This window comes from Dermacentor albipictus, chromosome 3, assembly GCF_038994185.2.
Source record: "Dermacentor albipictus isolate Rhodes 1998 colony chromosome 3, USDA_Dalb.pri_finalv2, whole genome shotgun sequence".
Taxonomy (NCBI): domain Eukaryota; kingdom Metazoa; phylum Arthropoda; class Arachnida; order Ixodida; family Ixodidae; genus Dermacentor; species Dermacentor albipictus.
The window spans coordinates 71,206,632-71,226,101 of record NC_091823.1 but is presented as its reverse complement, the minus strand read 5'-3'; the positions used below and the strand labels follow the sequence as shown (position 1 = coordinate 71,226,101).

The 19,470-nt window shown below is 50.5% G+C and overlaps 1 protein-coding gene across 1 annotated transcript in view; it reads left to right on the top strand.

Moving 5' to 3' along the window:
* The first annotated feature begins 1,096 nt into the window (after nucleotides 1-1,096).
* The window catches only part of LOC135914317 (guanylate cyclase soluble subunit beta-1-like), a 969,460-nt gene continuing 951,086 nt past the window's right edge, over nucleotides 1,097-19,470 (top strand). Inside the window, exon 1 of the mRNA XM_070535561.1 lies at nucleotides 1,097-1,112. The gene's annotated coding sequence lies outside the window, so the exon portion shown is untranslated. The remainder of the gene's footprint in view (nucleotides 1,113-19,470) is intronic.

Genomic DNA, 19,470 nt, shown 5'->3' with positions numbered 1-19,470 from the left:
AAGTTTCGAGCCAAGGAAAAAATAAAAGATGCCTCGAAATTGTCAGCTTCACGGCATCAGTTCTCGGCTCATATCTTCACACCCCTCCCCGCACGCGGTTCTTCCATGTATCGCACTCGACGCTGTTATTACGTTCGGTTCCGGACCACCGTTTCTTCCAACCGCGTTTTTTGACAGGAAAAATAAAAATAAGATAAACAGTGTTGCCGGCGTTCTTGACTGATGATGTTCGTGCAAGACCATTTATTACGCAGTTATCCGTGTCGGGAGCCACTCGGTGTGCCGGTTAACTTAACGCCCGTAAAGAAAGCCGCGCGAAAGTAAGCAAAACAAACTTTATTTTTTTTTAATATGGAATATCAATACCGTTGCCGCAGGCTTAGAAACGCGTGCCCACTGTTTCATTTTTGAGCTCGAAAAAACGATGCTGCAAAGGCGTAAAGCAAAAAAAAAAAGAAGACGACGAAAAGAAACGAGATAACCCTTATGTGCTGCTAGGGAGACGGCGCATTTCTCGAAATAGACTGGCGCAGATGCTTCACAATTCGCTGCACTCGCTTCGTTTTGAACAATTTCTTTCTTCATTTGATCGGGGCCGCTGGCACTAATTATATAGCGCTATATAGTTCGGGAAAAAATAAACACAGATGTCCCGCACTTAACTAAGCACACGCCAAACCCCATATCGCTGGCTAAAACGAGAACAGGACAAGGTTTAAAACAGTGAACTGAACGCGCACATTCTGGCGTGGCGGCTGTGAGCGTTGCTATGGCGATAGCTATGATTAATCAAAATTAGCACGACGCACGCGTCGGAAACCCACACACATAATCAGAAAGTGGTTTTGGCACGTTAAACCCCATAATTTAAAACGTGTAGTGCCGTTCGTGTTTAACGGAAGGTTTTAACCACCCCTTGGGGGACAGACAGACACGCAAGAAACTTTATTTGGTCCTAAGGGACTACGTTGTCGTAGTCGCGGGCCGCACCCGCGCCTTGGGTGAAGGAACGTGATCTTCAGCCCCGTCGCAGGCCCTTTGGACAGCCCGAAGCTGGACTTGAAGGTCGTCGCTCGTGACGGCTCCTTCCCAGTCTTCTTCCCTGTTGAAAGGTGAGTGGTGCAACGCAGAACATTGCCACAGGATGCGGTTCAATGTGGACCATTCCTCGCTGCAGTCGGGGCAGCGGGGATCCACACCTGGAGTGTAGTGGCTCAGCCTGGATCGAGGCGGAATCCTTTGGGGGAAAAATCACTCCTCTGTGCTTTGTTTTCATGATGTAGTGATATCAATTGGTTCTTTTGAGTGCGCCGACTTTTAAATGAAATATTTTTAGAAATGGAAACATAAGTCGCAGTTTCGCCTGAAAGGCGAAGCAATGATTGCGATAGCTAATTACTAGGCAGCTATACGAAGCAAGGTTAGTCCTTTTATGAGCTGCATAAATGGCTGTAAACATTCCCTGACTAACTGAATTAGCAAGCACGTTGTCACGCGCGCACAGGAAAACACGGACCTGTCTCACTGGATGACCGCGGGCAATCACTGTCACAATGCTGGCGTGATGAAGAGCGGCAGCAGCGGCGAGCGAATTCCCTTTCGTTCTGTTTCGTTTCAATGCGAACTAGACACACGAGAACACAGCACACACGAAGCCATCAACTATTTCAGGTGTGCTAGCCTTCGAGTCCACCGCAGATTGCCTCCAAGATAGGACTTGCGCGGCCGCGCTCAGCAGCCGCAACTGAAGAAGAAGAGGAGATGCGCACTAACCTGCCCTAATCTTCCCCTCCCCCTCCTAGCGCGTGCACATCTCCCCACTCCCCCTTTGCGCGTGTGAAAAGACGACCTGCACCAACCCCGCCTTCCTTCCGGCGTAAATTCGCCTGGAGTGTCCATTTGATTGCCATCGCAATACAAATGTTGCGTAAGCAGTTACAGCCGTGGGGATATCTTGCCAGAGATACCTACTTACCCGTACCGTGCGGTTCAGTGTTCAAGGGAACGCACGCGTGTGGAGCACGTGGTAATTTTCCCTTTGGCAAGCGTACAATCGCCCGGTTTTGCAGCGAATGACTTGTTGTTGGTCGAGCTGGCGATTTCCTACACAGCTGTACAATGCACTGACATAGCTTCAGCTTGCACTTGCAGCTAGAGTACCAGCAAGGTGAGAACTGTACATTATAGTGTGTTCCCTTTAAATATGCACCGCACTGCACGTATGCCCACTACGAAAGTCGAAAGCAGGGACAAGAGAAAGAAAGCTGTATACCGTTCTTTGGCTGATATATGTTCATAGATTCCGTATAGCCAAGCTTTTCTCCAGAATTTCATTAGTGATGTGAACATTTGCTTCACGCTAAATAAAGCTGAAGTTACGAGTCTTTATACACGAGTCTTACACTTCGTGTAATATTCTAAGAAGTTATTATCGCATTCATTGCTTCGCCTGTAAGGCGAAAGTGGGATCTTTTCTATTTCAATCCATTGTATTCAATTTAATATATTTGCTGATATTTCTTTTATTACGATAGCAATTGTACGGACACTTCGGACGCATTTCTGCCGTCGCCGTGAGGTTCCGTATAATGTAGTGGGTGATAGAATCGTCGTCGCGCGCATAATGCTGTATGCGCGAGTGAAAGCGTGCGTGGGTGAGCCGGCGATCTCGACTCAGACTCGCACTACAGGGAGAAAAGTGGTGAGGAAGCGCACCTTCTGTCGCGAGCAAGGCTCCGGGTGGAGGGTAGGGGGGGGGGGTGAGGCGTTCTACACTGCCCGGGCGGCTGTATCGTGAAAGGCATCCGCGACGGGGACAGAGTCCACCGTGCGCTGTGCTTCGGCGGATTAGTTCGCGTTGATGCGAGACGCAGCACGAAGGTCCATTCGCTCGCTGCAGCTGCCGCGCTTCCTCACTCCAGCGTTTTGACAGCGAGTTTCTGCGGTCATCGAGTGAGATGTGTCCATGTTTACTTGTGCGCGCGTTACACCAGTCTTGTTAATTTAGTTAATGTGCCTATGTTTACAAGTTTATACGGCCGGTAAAACTACCATCTTTACTTCGTATAGTTGTCCACTAATTTGCTATCGCAATCGATGCTTCAATTTTCGGGCGAAACTGCTACGTGTTTGACAGATGTATTGCTGTGAGCGACAAGTTAGCACGCCTGGAGAACACGAACGTGTCAGTCATGCACTGATAAAGTTATACGCAGGGCCGTACGAAGATCGTGCTATTTCGCCTGCGTCGTCATCTTTTAGTTCTGACGCCGCGCCCCGTTTACCACGTTATTGGCTCGCTAGTTGACGTCATAGTTTTCATACGCGCTCTTCATGTAACGCACGCACCGTCCACTGTATTGCAAAGATTAATATCCTCTTAGTACTTGCAGCTCGGCTGTAGTGACTAGCGCGACACTGTCATGACGGCGTAATCAACTGAATGCCAGTTTCAAAACGGAGAGGGCTCAGGTTTGGCGAGGGCTTATGCGTCTTTATTCACATTTAGTTATTGATAATGACGCTTACCGTTCACGGTAAAGGTCTCGTACTCTCGTACACCTTGCGACGCCCGCGTGATTTGGAACCATGGTCTGAATTGAATACAGGGATTTTACGTGCCGAAACCACGATTCGATTATGAGGCACGCCGTAATGGGCAACCCCGGGATAATTTTGACCACCAGGGGATTTGTAGCGTTAACCGCAATGCACCAGACACGGCCGTTTTTGCATTTCGCCCTCATCGAAATGCGGCCGCCGCGGTCGGAATTTGATCCCGCGACCTCGTGCATAGCAGCACAACACCATAGCCGCTGAGCCACCGCGGTGGTTGGAACAACGCTCTGGTCTCACGCACGCAGGAACCAGTGTCTTAAACAGTCGGCCAGTGCTTTCGCTAACCGGTGTGCAGCTTTGACGTACAGGATAGACATGCATGGTTAGGCATGCAGATTTGAAGAACGAAATTAGTAAAGCGTCCCCATGAATTTATGCATTTAAAGGAAACCAGCTTTCCAGCATTACCGAAAAAAAAATATATTAGGTTGCCTTCTTTGCGCGACAACGTTTGTTGTGAAGAAGCCAGCTTACATCAGAGCTGATAACGCAGTTGCGCACGTACCTAAGAACCATTTTTGTGGCGCGCCGCAAATGCTAGAAACTCGTTTAAGGAAAGGAAAATAGCGTGTACTGTCTCCTACACAAAGATTTCAAACCGCTACGCTATCGTCATATGCTGATTCTAGATCCTGTAGCAGGGATAGTGTGAGGTTCCTCTTGTTCCCGGAGTTTGAGGGTTACCGAAAGCGTCCACTTGAGCGCTAGCAGCTTGAAGCAGTGAACGGGCCATAGAATTTTCAGTATATAGCCATAAGACCACTCAGGTCAAGTTCGTAGCGAATTCAAAATTTCTTGCAATGGTTACACGCCTTTTCTTTACCTCTGAGCTCTTTATTTTTCGGAAAAGACATTCACTAGCGACTCATGGGGTGCCCAAAATGTAGCGTATCCAGATCGAGTGGTGTATGAGGTATGAAATGTGTCGTTTGTTTTACATGAAACAACTTACGTTTGCATGTATCTGGTCGATTACACATGCTGGACTGAGACGGTGTGACGTAAAGTCAATATGTGCATATGAACACCAAAATGGGGGTGCGTATGCTGCGTCTGAATTTCGGACACCTTTTTGCTTTGTGCTGCATGATATCGCGTGAAATATGCTACACTGCTCGCTTTTGTGACAGGTGAAAGGGGAAAAAGGCTTTCGCGTTTACATACGAGCAACACGTGTTTTTCTTTCTAACACTGTGTTTTGAGAGAAAGGGCCGGAGTGCGCCACACATTACAATTAGGGCACTGTTATGGCCACGTAATATTTCCTATTGACGCTCCGCTTTGCCGAACGACGTGTAGCATAAAGTATGAGAGTCTAAAGCATTCGCTAAGTAGTGGAATCTCACTGAGACGCGAGTGCTGTCGATGAGAAAAGCACTTTTGGACTCACCATACTGTAGGCTAAGAAAATTAATGGAGATGCTTGTTTGTTTACTCAATGTCAGCGGGTTAGTTGGCTATAATGAGAGTATTGAGAGTTGTTAATGAGCTCACGTAAGTTTTAGACCGGTCAGCTCGTTCTTTTTTTACATACAATGGCAAAAGTTCGAATTAGAATTCACTCCGGAGAACAAAAGTCTTAGCTTTACAGCATAAGGCGACCAATACTGTCAAGAATGGCGAGCTGCGAAACAAGATTGCCACGCAGTTACGACAGGGCGACACGACGCGCACCTCTCCCTCTCCGTCGCTGCAGCTGGGAGGCGTTCAAAGAAGCGGCCTTTGCGCTGGAATCCGCCGCCTTCCACCCGTCCCATCAACATTGTGACGGAACTAGTTCGGCGTGTGTGAACAATGATTCCGGAGTTCCCCAACGCGGAGCTGATTTGACACGCATGGACAAGCTGCCGTGGGGACAACGTATTTTGGTGCGTCTCACGCTTCGGCACCCCGCCAACGCCGTCGTCGGGCATCAGAGCGCGGTTGCCTTTGTGTACGTAAACTGTTCTGCAGAGCAGCGGCGAGTTGGTGATGAGTAAACGAACAGTCGCCGCGTCGTAGGACCGGCGGATCGAGTGTATAAAAACTGTGGTTGTGCGAATGCTGAGGACACTTCTCTTGAGCAGTCATGTTAGACTGAGTCACTTCTCTCATGCAGTCATGTTGGACTGATACTCTTTTTCTCAAGCAGTCATGTTAGACTGATTTAATTTCTGTAAATAAACCCTTTTCCTCGTTCTCGATGAGAAACAGTTCTTCACTTCATCAACGATCTCAGCGTAAATAAGTTGGACGACGGCATGGGCCAGCTACCTTCGAATTCATGCCGTACTCCAATCTTGGCAAAGGACCACGGACGATGGGATTGAGCCCCAATCCTGACAACTGGCTGACAGCGGTGAGATGGACTTTGCGACATGGTGCTGTATCTGCGGTGAGTGCTTGGTTTTTGCTTTGACTCTCTAGGCTTCATTTTGGGGTTGTTCTGTTTAGAACAGTAGGGAAGCTAGATTGTTGTGTGTTAGCTAGGTTGTGTTTTCCTAGCTAGATTTAGAGAGCAGAATCAAGGCAGTAAAGCAGCAGTCATGGAGTTAAGGACACTGCTGAGAGACGAGTTGTTGATTGTTGGTGAGGAACTGGGCCTAGATGTACGCAAGGAAATGCTCAAATCGGAATTATTGGAGCTAATTTCCAATCAGGCCAGTGAGGAAGATATTGAAATGGGAATGGAACTTCTCAAAGAGAGAGAGAAACGGGAAAGAGAAAGAGAAGAACGGGAAAGAGAAAGAGAAAAGCGAGAGAGAGAGGAACGCGATAAAGATCGCGAGTTTCAGTTAAGGAAAATGCAACTTGAACTTGAAAGCAAACGTTTGGAGTTGCCTCAAGGAAGTGAAGGCGCTCTGGGACGATCAAGTGAGGCAGAATCGTACCGCATGGACAGGCTATTAAAGCCATTTGAGGTCGGGACCGACATAGGCTTGTTCCTAAGCAATTTTGAAAGGACTTGCGAGAAGATGAACTTCGGCCCGAGTACATGGCCACAGCGGTTGCTGTCTATGTTGCCGTGTGAGGCGGCGGAAGTAATCGCCAGACTGAGTGTGCAGGATGCATATGATTAAGCAAAAGTTAAGGCTAGTCTCCTGAAGAAATACCGCCTTTCAGCCGAAGCTTTTCGGCAAAGGTTTAGGAGCACAGGCAAGAAAGATAGCGAGGGCTATCCGGAGTTTGCATATAGCTTAAAGGCCAACCTAGTCGAGTGGCTTAAAAGCGCGGAAGCGTACGACAGCAGAGACATGATCATTGAATGCATGTGTCTAGAGCAGTTTTACAAAACCATCCCCCAAGCTGTGAAACTGTGGGTGCAAGACAGAGGTAATGTAAACACTGTGGAAAGGGCGGCTGAATTAGCCGAAGAGTACGCAACCCGTAGAAAGTTGAACGCCGAGGAGGGAAACTGGGGCGGTCGAAATGGACCGCGGAAACCATTTCCGTTCAAAAAGGGTGCGCAAACTAGACGATCCGAGCCTGTAGACATGGCGGAAAAGCCCGCAGAAAAGAGCGAGGAGAAACTTAACGGAGAAACCGCACAAAAAGAACAGAAAAGAAAATTCGAATCTGTTAGACTAATTCGCTGTTACAAATGCCACAAACTGGGACATATAGCTGTAAACTGCGAGAAGTCTAGCGTAGTTTTTTCCTACGTGGAGGAAAAAGATGAGAATATGGAACTTTTAAGTCCATATCTCCACGACCTGCAAGTTAATGGAAAACCATGCCGAGTGCTAAGAGACAGTGCCGCCACGCTGGACATTGTCCATCCGTCTTACGTGATGGTAGATGACTTCACCGGAGAAGTAGCATGGATAAAACAGGTTGTAGAAGAACACAGCGTGTGTCTGCCCATGGCCAAAGTCAAAATCAGTGGACCATTCGGGGAGCTAGAGACTGAGGCTGCAGTTTCCAAATTTTTGTCACTGCAGTATCCCTACATCTTTTCGAATCGTTCGAATCAGTTACTGCGTGACAGAGGGCTCAAACTGGGAGAGGGCATAGTACAGGCATTGACCAGAGGCCAAGCTCGTAAGATCGCGGCGCTTTCGGCTGAAAATGCTCAAGCTCCTCCAGCTGAAGCAGAAAAGGGGATAGCTTCAATACCCGAATCCGAGCTAGGCCCGAGGGACAAAAGAACAGTTGAGGAGAGCCTGCCAGTTGACCAGCTCAATGAGAGCGTAGCACTAGAGTGTCAGAGTTCTAGCCTGCAGGAAGAGCAAGCAGACGCGCTCACAAGCGAGACAGGGTCGTTATTATCACCGGCCTCAAAGAACTTTGATCAACTCTTACGCGTGGATAGAGAGTCACTGGCAGCTGAGCAAAAGAATGATGAGAGCTTAGCTAAATTAAGTGACACAGCTAAAGAAGGCATTGCTAGGCGCAACGTAACGATACATGAGAGAGGAGGATTGTTGTATCGGCATTACAGAGATCGAAAGGGTAGGATTTTAGATCAGTTAGTCATACCTACTAAGTATAGGGAGGACCTTTTGAGTCTTTGTCATGGAAATGGGTGGTCCGGCCACCTAGGCATAAACAAATCAAAGGAAAGATTGCTTATGGAATACTACTGGCCTGGCTGTTTCAAAGATGTAGAAAACTTTGTAAGATCATGCGACGCCTGCCAGCGTTCTGGTAAACCAGGAGAGACTTGGAAAGCTCCACTGAAGGTAGTGCCCTTAATAACAGAGCCTTTCAGACGACTTGTAATAGACACGGTAGGGCCTCTTCCAAAAACAAAATCAGGCTACAGGTACTTGTTTACCATGCTGTGTCCGGCCACCAAGTTTCCAGAAGCAATCCCTTTGAAAGAGCTCAGCTCCACCGAAGTAGTAGACGCGCTTTTGACAGTGTTTGCACGAGTTGGGTTTCCAGCCGAAATTCAGGCAGATCAAGGGTCAGTATTCACGAGCGCACTGACTTCCACATTCTTGCAAAAGTGCGGGGTAAAGTTAATACACAGTTCTGTCTATAACCCTCAGTCAAACAGTGTAGAGCGGTGGCATTCGGTGCTTAAGCGAGTTTTGCGTGCGCTATGTTGCGAGCACAAGGAGGACTGGGAGAACTGTCTGCCGGCAACTTTGTTTGCTTTGCGAACAGTTCCACATGAGGCGACAGGGTTCTCACCAGCAGAACTAGTGTATGGGAGGACACTCCGGTCTCCACTGAGAATGTTAAGAGAGATGTGGGAGGAAAGAGGGGAGAGTCCAACCGTGGTTGAATACGTGCTAAATTTACTGGAAAGGCTAAGCGCAACCCAAGAACTAGTCGGAAAGAACATGGCACTAGCTCAAAAGAACGCCAAATTCTATTACGACAGGAATGCGAGGCTTCGTACGTTTAACGCCGGAGACCAGGTAATGATCGTCAAACCTTCAAGAAAAAACAAGCTTGAAGTTCACTGGGACGGGCCCGTTAAAGTGTTGCACAAACTTTCAGAAACTAACTATGCTTTGAGAATGCCCGGTCGCAGGAAGGAAGTGAGGATATATCACTGTAATTTGATGAAGCCGTATGTAGAGCGGAGCGGAGTCGTTAACTATACTGTCAAAGAGCCGGATGGCATTGGTACCAAGTTTAAGGAGTATAGGGCAACCTCCAACTCTGAAATCGGCCTAGAAGAAGTAGTAGAACACTCGGTAAGCTCGCATGCTCTAAGACCCGAGCAGCTAGATGAGCTAAAAGGGGTGTTAGGGGAATATCTCGACAGATTCAGCGATCGGCCGGGTAGAACCGAACTGATAACGCATGAAATTGAGCTGACCTCTACCGAAGCAGTAAGATCAAAACCTTACAGGGTGTCTCCAAGACAGAGAGAGATTATGGAGACAGAGATACAGCGCATGCTAGAGTTGGGAGTTATTGAGCCCGCTGAGAGTGACTACACGTCACCGCTAATACTCGTAGAAACCCCTAACAAGGACCCTCGTCCGTGTGTTGACTACAGGAAGTTAAATGCGATCACTAGGGATCAGCTGTACCCGATACCCAACATTGAGGAACGAATTGAAAGAGTTAGCGCTGCTAAATACATTTCAACTATAGATCTCGTGCGGGGGTACTGGCAAGTTCCCCTTTCAGAAAGTGCCAGCCGCTATGCCGCATTCATCTCGCCTGTAGGCACTTTTCGCCCTCTCGCACTCAGCTTCGGGCTGAAGAACGCGCCGTTTAGCTTCTCTAAGTTAATGGATATTGTCCTAAAGGACTTGCAGGAGTTCGCCTTACCTTATCTTGATGATGTGGCCATTTTTTCGGACAGCTGGGAACAACACGTATCGCACCTCAAACAGGTGTTCTCACGGTTGAGGGAAGCCGGCTTAACGATGAAAGCGGAAAAGTGTAGGTTTGGTTGTTCGCAGGTTACTTATCTGGGCCATGTTGTCGGTCAGGGCAGGAGACGGCCGGCTGAGCTGAAAATAGCTACGATTGGAGAATTTTCTCAGCCGCGCACGAAAACGGACCTTCGTTCATTTTTGGGACTTGTGGGGTACTATCAACGGTATATTCCGAATTACTCGCAATTGGCAAGTCCATTAACAGACGCCCTCCGAAAGGGAGCACCGAGTAACGTACACTGGGATAAGGACAAAGAGAACGCTTTCCAAAGTTTGAAAACGCTATTGGTTTCTCGCCCTGTGCTTCGCGCGCCAGACTACACCAAGGAATTCATAGTTCAATGCGACGCAAGCGACAGAGGTATGGGCGTGGTACTTAGTCAGGTCGGCGACGATAACGAGGAGCATCCTATCCTCTACGCCAGCCGTAAACTAAATGTAAGAGAGGAAGCCTACAGCGCTTCAGAGAAGGAATGCGCTTGCTTGGTTTGGGCCGCCCAGAAGTTGTCGTGTTACTTGTACGGAGCGAAGTTCATCTTCGAGACCGACCACTGTCCTCTGACGTGGCTCAATCAAATGTCACACAAAAACGGCCGCTTGCTCCGATGGAGCCTCACTCTCCAAGAGTACAACTTCTCCGTTAGATATAAGAAGGGAAAGTTGCATAGCAGTGCGGATGGTTTGAGCAGGCTAATTTGAATTCTGCGTTTGAGGGTCCCGCCTAAATTTTGGGGTTACTAGTGTTAGCTTTTCTTTAGGCGAAGAAAATCCCCTCTCATTCAGCAGAATGCCCTCCATTAATTGCTGAATTTGTCAGCAGGAATTTGCTTCAGAAATTGGCATAGTGAAATGTAGCATTTTTTTGTTTCTGCACTTATGTTGTTGTTGTTTTTTTAAGCCTAGCGAGTCTAAAGTGAGAGCCAATGCACGTCATCTCGGCGCAGAGCCGTGTTGTGGGGTTCATTTTGCAGTTGCCTGTCCTTGTTGGATGTTTTGGGGCGGTGACATCAATGCACAAGTGGTCGCTGCGAGCCAAGACATCAATCGCGCCCTGACCAGCAGCCGTTCTCTTCCTGCCTAGCGGTTGTCAGCGCTAGACAGTCGAGACTTTCCGGGCCATGGAGGCGCTGTCAAGAATGGCGAGCTGCAAAACAAGATTGCCACACAGTTACGACAGGGCGACACGACGCGCACCTCTCCCTCTCCGTCGCTGCAGCTGGGAGGCGTTCAAAGAAGCGGCCTTTGCGCTGGAATCCGCCGCCTTCCACCCGTCCCATCGACATTGTGACGGAACTAGTTCGGCGTGTGTGAACAATGATTCCGGAGTTCCCCAACGCGGAGCTGATTTGACACGCATGGACAAGCTGCCGTGGGGACAACGTATTTTGGTGCGTCTCACGCTTCGGCACCCCGCCAACGCCGTCGTCGGGCATCAGAGCGCGGTTGCCTTTGTGTACGTAAACTGTTCTGCAGAGCAGCGGCGAGTTGGTGATGAGTAAACGAACAGTCGCCGCGTCGTAGGACCGGCGGATCGAGTGTATAAAAACTGTGGTTGTGCGAATGCTGAGGACACTTCTCTTGAGCAGTCATGTTAGACTGAGTCACTTCTCTCATGCAGTCATGTTGGACTGATACTCTTTTTCTCAAGCAGTCATGTTAGACTGATTTAATTTCTGTAAATAAACCCTTTTCCTCGTTCTCGATGAGAAACAGTTCTTCACTTCATCAACGATCTCAGCGTAAATAAGTTGGACGACGGCATGGGCCAGCTACCTTCGAATTCATGCCGTACTCCAATCTTGGCAAAGGACCACGGACGATGGGATTGAGCCCCAATCCTGACAATACATAATTATCGCTGACTACGTAGTCAAGAAGGCGGCTGACGTTGTCGGCGTATGAATTTCGCGGTGTCCTTTCATCTTGCTGCCCTTTCACCAGAGGAAACTATGTGACACGCACCTACGCTCCCGACAGCCGCCTGACGCCAGGTCCTAACTAAACGCCAACGAAATGCACAGCAGTCGGGAACCCGATGCGGCGTTCCCATCATAGTATATGCCCGCAGTGGACGCAGCGATGCGCATAATAACCAGAGTGAGGCACCTGCTTCCTTCCCACACACGTCGGATGGCGAAAATACGAGCCCGTCGGCGCGCTTGCCGCTTGGGGCGAGCGGGGGATGAGATGGCTCGCGAAAAGTGCTCGACGTGCCTCACTTGCGCGTCTCGGTCGAGAGAGAGAGAGAGAGAGCGGGGGGACGCGCGGCCGTCGTGCGGAGACGGACAGCCGCCGTGGTTCTACCTTCTCGTTCCTCCGCTGAGCTCTCTGGTGCCCTTATACGCGTTGCTGAACTTTCCCGCGCCTTTTCTCACCATTCCGCTATTTTTCCGCATTGCTGGCTACCAGTATCTCCTCTCCTACGAACGAGACCTCTTCTCCCTGGATCTAGCTCGCCGAAATTGCGTTGTTGACTGCTGCAGAGCCTGTGCGCACCACCTACGTAACACCGGTATATCGTCTACGTCACAATGGTTATTCGGTTGTTCTTTTTCTTCGCCCGTAAGCTAAGTAAGCGTTCTATTTTCGCGCACGATGTCCAAGAAGAACGGCAGATTCGGCGAGTTGGTGGTTTTCCATAATGTTTAAAAAGGACTCTTGTTCACATCGAGCATGCGCGCACGCTTGATGTAAGGCTTTAAAAAGCCATCGTGCTTTTTCCAATAAACGCAGTCGCAAGTCAGCACCGTGTGTGTGCCGTCCTTTATTCTGTTGTCCGGTGTACACGTTTTTAGCCCCGTTTTTTAAACATTATGGAACAATTTTCAAGGCGTATGCTGCGTGCAGCGATCGCCGAAAGCTTATCTAAAATGTCGCGGGGCGAATTTCGGCTGGAACATAGCGGAAAAGGAAACATGGGCAAGCGCTTGCTTTCATCCGCGAGGGCTTTAATTACAAGCCATAAATACGTGCGCATTGTACAATGAGTAGAAAGAACAAACGTATAAGCAATAAATGCAGCACGGCCAAAATACTTACGAAACAGGACTCGCTGCAGCCTAGGCTGCCTAGTCGCGCTGGTGCATTTTGTGTCATGCAGAAGCAACAGGGCAAATGTGCAGCGTTTACAGCAATTTGGATGAAATTTGCGTAAATGTCGCTACCTGCGCGCATTGCAGACAAGGTCGATCCAAATAGGTCGCGAAGCTTCGGCCGAAAAGCGGTTCAGTACAGATTGTCACCGACATCAGCATGGGGGGTTATGGGAGCAGCGATTGAAGCGCGACTATGTTTGGAGGGAACAAACATTGGGAAAGAAAAACGCGTTTTTTAATTCAAACGAGACACAGTTAGATTCATTCAACGAAAATAAAATTCCTAGACAATTTTATACATTCTTGACGAGTTAACAAAATACAAGTTTAATTTTATTATTATTAATAAATGCATTTCTTTTAAGCGCCCATCGCTACAGGGGGCGTTGACACCACTATCACTCGCAATGCAACGCACGTCTTGAAATGGGCAGAAAGGCGCACTCGTATCACCTGTTGAAATACGCCCCCCTCACAGTTTGTGCTTTCTTGCTTGTCAAAGTTTGTCTGAATTTGGTGACGTGGGTAGCTTCATTGCTTGTTAATCTGTTCAGTCAAATGTAGTGAGTTACGACCGCCAGATAATTGTGTAGTTGTTCTCGTGCGACCGCGCTGGCCGGCGGGCTTGGCATCCAACAATAGGATCAGCACTCTACACCTAAAGCTTTCGTCCGCCTCCAAAGAAAGCATGTTCTGTGCAGGGATGCGATTTCGACAACCGTACGGCTGGCCTTTTCCTGCATCGCTTTCCACGCTGAAAGCTCGAAACGCCCATCCAGTCGAATGGCAGGGCATTTGAATATATAGCTCCAAAGGAAGAACAACAAAACAAATTTCGCGCCTTCGAAAACAAAATGACGTCACTTCTGCTTTTAACGGACATGGCGTCACATTATTTTTTCTTCCGCCGGAAGTGTTCCCACCACATACAGATGGCGCTAAGCCCCATGGACCGCCGATGGACCGCCATGTTTTGAACGTATGGGCTCCTATGGAAGCTTCGCTACCAGGTACATTTACCTTGTTGCAGATTCCTGGCGTTTGTTATTGCCTTTATTTCAAAAAAGAAGAAGAAGCTCGAAGCGTGCAGACGTGCTTTGCATCGGCTCCGTGGTTTCAAATTTCCCAAGCGCCCAAAATCTCCTGGTACCACCGGTATCAGCGGAATATTTGCCAACATCAAGGGGATTCAACGGAGCCGAACTTCGGTGAGCCGCAGTTTTAAGACCAACGAGAGCCCTATTCGTTCGGCCACGCCGACGGTAGGGTTAGCCCTAACGCCGAACGCTGGCGCGCGGGAGCTCGGAGACCCGCCAGCAGCCACCGTGTCTACGGTGAGCTGTGGGGACGATCCAGCCCGGAACGCTACGATCGCGGGGAACCCAGGCACCATTGCCCACCAACCCACCGACACCGAAACCATGGAAGTTGTACCCGAGAGTCACCCGAGACCCCTGCCTGACGAGGCCTTGCCCGGGCCGTCTCCCGTCCTCTCGGAGCAGCTCCACAATCAAGAATCCCAGTGGCAAACGGTCGTTTCCCTTCATCGGAAACGCCGCCTGCAAAAACAACAATCCACTGGTGAGCAAGATCCAGTCGGGCAAACCCCGCCATCGAAAACCACACCGTTAGGGCTAGCTCTAACCCAGGCGCCAGCCGCCGCCGCGAAAGCCACGTCGCAAGCTACCTGCGAAGAGCGCGGAGCCGGAATACCTATTTCTGAAGACGCGGCTGCAAGGAGCAGGCCTCGCCGACGCGCGCCTCCACTCCCGCGCACTGACATGAAAGTCATTATCCGACCGACCCCGGGCCTCATCGTTCGAAAACTACAGACCTACCAAGTGGCCAAGGCGATCGTCCAAGCCACCGGAGGTGCGCCGACCTGCAAGGGGGACGACTTCATCGTCCGCCTGCGACACGGCTCGAACATCATCATCGTGAGCACACCTCACGAGGCCACGGCGGCCACCCTCATGCAAATTATAAGCCTCACCTTTCACGGACGATCACACCCTGTGAAGGTGTATCTTTCAACACCCGAGGGCCTGCTTAAAGGTGTCGTACACGGCATCGACGCAGGCACCGGCGAAGAAGAGCTTATGGCGAATCTTCGGGTCCGCACACATGGAGTCCGCATCGTGCGGGCCCGTATGCTCGGAAAATCCCAGACAGCCCTACTCCACTTCGAGGGACCACAGGTGCCTAGATTTGTGTACTACTATGGAGGGGAGATGCCCTGCCGAGACTACCAGCCGACAAGGCAGTTCTGCTCCATCTGTAGAATCACCGGACACCGACCAGACGTCTGCCCCAAGCCAACGGTTCGTGCGTGCAACGTTTGCAACTACATTAACCCAGACGCCGGACACACTTGTGTTCCGAAGTGCGCCCTGTGCGGGGGGGCCCATCTCACCGCCGCAACAGAGTGCAACAACAAGCTCAAACGCATTCCACCCAGATGGAAGCCTGCCTCCACCACCACACCCAAAACCCAACGACAGCGCCGCCCGGTCACTCACTCGACCAAGGCGGCTGACCTTCGCCCGCGATGGTTCAGCTCCGAGCGGGAAGGCTCCGACTTCGACTACTCGGAGTCTCCGAGCATCTACGGATCTCGGTCCGGTTCCAACCCGAGGTCCAGGTCCAGGTCCCGCTCCTGTTCTCGCCCACGGTCTCACTTTCGGTCGCCCAGACGGCGATCTCGGTCGACGCCCAAGCAAGGACAGCAGGCAGCACCAGCCATCGCGGTACTCAAAGACAAGGGGCCCCAGCAACACCACCGAAAGACCAAGGAAGCCTATGTCAAGAGGAATACCAGTAAAGAACACGAGGTAAGCTTGGCAGCAGTAGCCTCCCCCTCGTATAAAAAACCACAGACGCCACCATCGGTGAAATTGGAACAGGAACTCGCCACCATGCGCGCACAGATACAGACACTCACACAAGAAAACAGACAACTCAAACAACAAGTGACACAGCTCACACAAATACCACAAGAGGCGGCTCCACACAAGGACATCATTGACCTCCAAACCCATGTCGATGCCATCCGCACCCAGATGCAAGCCTTTATGGACGGTACACGCGCCCAGTTGGAACAAATAACACAGACTGCAATACAACGGACAGATGCAGCAATAAAACATATGGAAGCCACTGTAGACAGCAAGCTTAAGAGCCAGCTTCACTCCGTAAAAGTACGAAAGACACTACGACAGAACCTTTACAAGGTCAAACCTGTAGCAGCACCAAACCAAATCGTAACATCACCGACCACAACGTCCAACAATGCCTAGACCATACAGGCAAGTCAAAGAAAACTTAGAAATTTGGCAATGGAACTGCCGTGGGTACCGCAGGAAGAAAGGGCTGCTGGCACAATTGATCGCTCATTCCTCAAAACCACCAGGGGTCATAGCCCTACAAGAGCCCGGTACCCGACCAACACTACATGGCTACGAAGAATATCACACAAGTCAAGACGACAAGTGGAAGGTAGCCACACTAGTAGACAGAAACATCACAACCATACAACACAAACCCATAGACGGCGTGGACGTACTACATGTACTTCTCGAAATAATATACAAAGGCAACCAGAAACAGAGCGCCTTCGTACTCAACATTTATTGCCCCCCTAGCCAAAGGCGGGCCAACATAGGAAAACTCTTTGGGGACACCCTCCGCCTCGCTAAAGACAGTCCCCTGGTAATCCTGGGCGACTTCAACGCTCAGAACACCCTGTGGGGGTACCAGAGGCAGGATTGGAAGGGTCTCCAGCTACAAACACTAATTGAACAGTGTCACCTTACACTCATTACAGACCCGAACATACCGACGAGGGAAGGGAACAGCGTAACACGCGACACCACTCCCGACCTCGCCTTCATCACTCAAACCACTCGAGCCGAATGGCTCAACACACTCGAAAACCTAGGCAGCGATCACTTCATATTAAACATAACACTACAGACTGGACGCCTACGCAGGCAGATCGGCACAGCTAAACTCACTGACTGGCGAAAAATCAGGGAAGCCCAAGAACAGGACGCCGACACAATCACGAATCTGGAAGATTGGTGCGACAACCTCCGTCGACATAAACAACGCCACACAAAGGAAATCGCCAGAACGGAAGAGACCCCAGAGGTGGATCCCCACTTACTACACCTGTGGGATGCGAAACGGGGCCTTACCCGCCGCTGGAAAAAACAGAAACATAACAGGAAATTGAAGACGCGCATAGCACAAATAACAGCGGAAGCAGAGGAATATGCCATGCAACTCGCTTCCGCGAACTGGTATAGATTCTGTGACTCCTTCGGTGGCACGCTGGACACGGCGAAGACGTGGCACATCCTCAAAGCAATCCTGGACCCCACCAAAACCAAAGGAGAAGGACACAGGGCTCTGGAACGGTTACTACACACCTACCCAGGCAGCCAACAAGACCTCATCGATGCCATCAAGACCAAGTGCTATGGAGATCCCACTCCCACACAACCATGTAGAACACCCTACACAGGACAACCCAACCCGCTAATGGACGAACCTATCACCGAAAATGAAATGAGAGCGGTTATCGCAGCCACCACCCGTAACACAGCGGCGGGTACGGACCAGATCACAAATTCGATGATCAGAAACCTGAGCGACAAGTCTATCTCCGCGCTCACAGCCTATCTCAACAAACACTGGGAACAAGGTACGGTACCGGCGATGTGGAAACACGCACGAATAATTATGATCCCCAAACCGGGCAAGAAATTGGCAATTGAAAACCTCAGACCCATATCGCTCACCTCCTGCCTCGGCAAGGTGTACGAAAAAATTATAAACACGAGACTACAGAGACACTTGGAAGATAACAAACACCTGCCGGACACCATGTTCGGTTTCCGCGCAGGCCTGTCCACACAAGATGTGCTACTCCAAATCAAGGAAGAAGTCCTCAGCAACGTTTCCCGCTGCGGCGAACACGTCCTCCTAGCAATCGACATCAAAGGGGCTTTCGACAACGTCAGCCACCAAGGAATCCTAGAAGGGCTGGCCAACACCAACTGCGGCGTGCGAACGTACAAGTATGTCCAGAGCTTCCTGAGCCACCGCACGGCGGAGCTGAAGATGGGAGAGATCCAGACCCCAGTGTACCACCCTCCCAACAAGGGAACACCACAAGGTGCTGTCATCTCTCCCACGCTGTTCAACGTCGCCATGATCGGCCTCGCAAGCAAACTGCAGGACGTAGCGGGTCTGCGGCACGCAATCTACGCAGACGATATAACACTCTGGACCACAACAGGGTCCCTCGCTGAAAAAGAAGAACGCTTGCAAACTGCAGCAAATCTAATCCAAGAATACGTCAGCCAGCGGGGACTACAATGCTCGCCCGAAAAATCTGAGCTCCTACGAGTCTGGCGAGGCCGGGGTAACCACGCAGTCCCCACAGACCCAACAAGAAGACTCGAGGTACGCCTAAACGGGGGCCTCATACCAGAGAAGCCATTGCTGAGGGTGCTGGGCATGTGGTTGCAGTCCAACCAGCGCGCTACACACACCCTTACACTCCTCAAAACCAGTGTAAAGGCGATATCACGCATGATCTCCCGCGTAACATCCAAGAACAGAGGAATGAAGGAAAGGGACACCCTCCGACTGGTCAGTAGTCTGGTGGTGAGCAGAATGACATACAGCCTGCCTTACTACCACCTCACACAGTCCGAGACGAAGCAGGCCGACACACTTTTGAGGATGGCATTCAAGACCGCTCTCCGCCTGCCGATGAGTACATCGACTGAAAAATTATTGGCGCTAGGGTTGCACAACACCCTCAGCGAACTGACAGAAGCCCATTACGTCTCGCAACAACAGAGACTAGCGCGGACTCACACGGGCCGGCAGGTCCTACAAACCTTGGGGTTCCCAGCAATAACAACACGAACCCAAGAAACCTGCTTAATACCTCGTCACGTCCAGGACAGGTTTCACGTTGCCCCGATACCACGCAACATGGACCCTAACCTACACTCCGGCAGGAGGAGAGCAAGGGCCCAGTACATGGAGAAAGCGTTCAGGTTCAATACCACGGCCCGTTTTACGGACGCCGCCATGTATGGGACGAACAACAAGGGCGCAGTGGCAGTGGCATGCGACCACCGAGGCAACGTTACCTCCGCTGCATCGACCCGCCCCTGCACGATCACGGAAGCCGAAGAGATGGCCATCGCGTTAGCCATCCGCGAGGGCCTACGCGCAAACCAACCACTGACGATCCTTACGGATTCCCAGCAGGCCTGCCGCAACTTCCTACAGGGAAGAATTGGAAGACCTGCAGCACAAATCCTAGCACGAATACTTAAGGAGGACCCTGAGGACTTCACCACCCAAACCATCATCTGGATACCGGGCCACACTGGCATCACGGGCAACCT